Source organism: Rutidosis leptorrhynchoides, chromosome 2 (assembly GCF_046630445.1).
Source record: "Rutidosis leptorrhynchoides isolate AG116_Rl617_1_P2 chromosome 2, CSIRO_AGI_Rlap_v1, whole genome shotgun sequence".
Taxonomy (NCBI): domain Eukaryota; kingdom Viridiplantae; phylum Streptophyta; class Magnoliopsida; order Asterales; family Asteraceae; genus Rutidosis; species Rutidosis leptorrhynchoides.
In genome coordinates, this window is record NC_092334.1 from 497992059 (window position 1) to 497995702 (window position 3644).

The following is a 3644-nucleotide window of genomic DNA, read 5'->3' on the forward strand; positions in this document are numbered from 1 at the left end:
GTGTGAGTATTATGAGAGTGAAGGTAAGTTAAATAGCTGATATAAATGAGTAAAAAGAGTGTTAAAAGTCATGGTTCATGCATATGGTTAAGAGACTTTATCAAAATTTGGAATATAGCATAATAATGCAAACTAGAAGTTAAATGTTGGTTCCCACAAGTCTCCATCATGTTTATCCTTGTATTGTGACTCATAGGGCTTCTAAAGAGGCTATAATTGGTATTTCATATTGGTATATACTCATAGTATTTAAGTATGGAAGCTGGGTATGATACGGGTGTAAATACCGAATGAATACGAATAGAATTCTTGATGGAATTGAATGAGATTATGAGTATAGCTATCTTTGTTGAGCATAAGTATGTTAGTATATATGTTTAAGTCCTTCAAAAGTGTATTAATACATATTAATACAATACATATACATACATTTTAATTTAGAAGTTATTACAACGTTAATCGTTATATATATATATATATATATATGTATATAATCTTGAAGTCTTTAAGTTAGTAATCTCATTTTATGTATATAACCAATTGTTATTATATTTAATGAGATACTTAAATATCATTTTATCAAATCATAAGTATATATATATCCATATATACATCATTATATAATTATTTCGAGTTATGACGTTCGTGAATCATCAGACAAACTGGGTGGCCAAACATTTGTATACAATTAATTTCAAATAACCAAATCTTAATGAGTTTGATTGCTTAACATGTTGGAAACATTAATTATGTAAATATTAATCTTCTATATATTAGCGAAAAAATCCGGGTCGTTACAATTCTTAACAAAACTTCACATAGTATTAGTTTGTTTCTAATAAATTTTATTTTGTCCATAATTTTCTTCATTATGACACCTGTTAAATCTTGACTTGGATTTTGATCGGTAAAAATTTGTATATGAAATTGAATTTGAATGAAAATTGTTATTCTTTGGTGAACGGATACGTATTTCTTTGGATTTGAGTAGGATAGTTAATGATTGTTGAATCGGAATTGAAGAATGTACTGTGTAACATGTTAATGTGAAATCTAAATATTTCTAGGGTATTACCTACCCGTTAAGATATTCTCATGATTAACAATTTGTACAATAGAATTTTATTACAATCTTTATGAAAATATACGTACATATATATTTTCTTCAGATGTAATATAGATTTAATGAGTTAATATAATATTAATCTCATCTGATTTACGGTTAGAACTAGAATAAATAATCTCTAAAACATTAGAGATTACATAATCGCCATGTAGAACGAAGATAAATGATGTAGAACGATAGGTAGAACAAAGATTATGCTCGAGGTATCGATTGTGATGTTGAGGCGTGTGATGTTGAGGCTTGTGTTATTGGTGGTACAGCTACTGATGCTGGTGGTACTGTTGGTGTCGGTGATGCTGCTGGTGCTTGTAAGTTTTGCACCATATTCTTCAAAGCCAATACTCGAGCACGAAGCTCGTTGACTTCTTCTATTACTCCCGGATGATTGGCGGTTGGAATAAGCGGATAAATAAGATTTAGAATAGTAGATATTATATAATCGTTGCGAGGTATTCTGGAAATGAGGGTGAAATAGTGTTTTGGACTGGTTCGCCGGTAAGTGCTTCAGGTTCTTCGCCAAAGCAATATGGTGGGTGGAAAGGATTACCTTCTTCTCGTCTCCATTGATTAAGTGTACTTTGAACCAATCCTCAATTCATCCAGAATTGATGATGACTTATTGGTTGATCCAATCCGATCACACTTCTTTCGGAGCTCAAGTGAACATCCATATCGGAATAGCTGTCGGAATTCGGGGAACTCGAACTGGTTGCGGACTCCATCTTACACGGTCAGATAAAAGATTTTTCGATATGAAATGATTTTCAGATATCAGATGATATTAAAATTACATGTAATACCTATATATAGTACAGAAGATCCCGTAGCTTACGGAGGAACTTTTGGAAGCTGCCAGGCAAAGTTTACTGTGATAGATATGCTAAGATATGAATTTGTCTATACACTATCTATGCAATAAAGGCAGTAAGACGTGTCTAGACTAAGAATGATAAGCAGGTAATTTTCAACAAGAAATGATAAGCAAAACTTTTAACATGCAGACACGGTCAAGTCCAGACTCACTAATGCATCCTAACAAAGACTAGTTAGACACACTAATGCAAAATCTGGTTCGCTAAGACCAACGCTTTGATACCACATATAATGACCCGTCCAAATCCACATGGATGAAGTTATCAACATCTGTTCCCATTGCGAGGTACTGACCTCTATATGATACGTTTTGTAAACATTGCATTCATTTTAAAAGACAAACTCATTTCAAAATATAACCATTCTATACAAATGATATATGTTTCCCATAATATGAATGACTAATCTGTCATTTACTTAATAAGTCTTTTTGAAACTCGACGACTTGAATGCAACGTATTTTGAAATATGCCATGAACGACTCCATGTAATATCTTTAAAATGAGCAAATGCACAATGGAAGATTTCTTTAATACCTGAGAATAAACATGCTTAAAAGTGTCAACCAAAAGGTTGGCGAGTTCATAGGTTTATCATAAACAATAAAATTCAGTAATTTTGATAGACCACAAGGTGTGACGACCCGGAAATTTCCGACCAAATTTAAACTTAATCTTATTATAATTTCGACACGATAAGCAAAGTCTGTAATGTTGAGTCTCAAAAATTTTGAAACTGTTCAATTACCCTTCGACTGCTCTCGACGATTCACGAACCACTACTTGTAAATAGATATATATATTTAAAATTTATGAATTTGAAATATAAATTAAAATATTATATGACGTAATTGTTAGAATTAATAATGTAAAATAAAATAATATATAATAACTATTATTTAAAATATAACTATATATGTAAATAATGTATAATGAATATATATATATATATATATATATATATATATATATATATATATATATATATATATATATATATATATATATATATATATATATATAGTTTTAAATTTATTTTGTAAGCAACAATAACACTCAATTGTCATTCGGTCGATAATAAGTAAGTTAAAATCAAACTTATATTATTTTAAAAAAAACTGTGATTCGAAAATGAGTTTTGCAAATTATAGACTTATTAAAAATGTATTTAGGAACTATTTGTTGAATTTTAAAACTTTTTATATTTTACTTGGGGTTGGAGAGAATAATTAATGTAATTTTTATTTAATAGTTAAGGACCGAATTTCATACCATAATGACAAAAATAAATAAATATAGTTAATGTAAAAATTTAAGAATTTTCCGAAGACTTTTATCCGCCACTGACGGAACACGATATCGCACTCCGAGAAAACATCCTGTAGAATTACCAGGCTGCTAACTGTAGGATACTTGATGTAACGACCCTGGATTTTCCAACGTTTTATTAATAATATTTATTATTAATGCTTGTGTTTAATGGATGTATTTTTATGCATTTACTTGTTACCGTACATGACTTTGCATGGCCCGAATCGTCTTTGTGACACACGTACATTACACGAATAATATTTTCAAATATTATTTACATTCATGATTAATTTTTATTAATCATTTTTAATTAAATAAGGTTACTAGTTAATTAC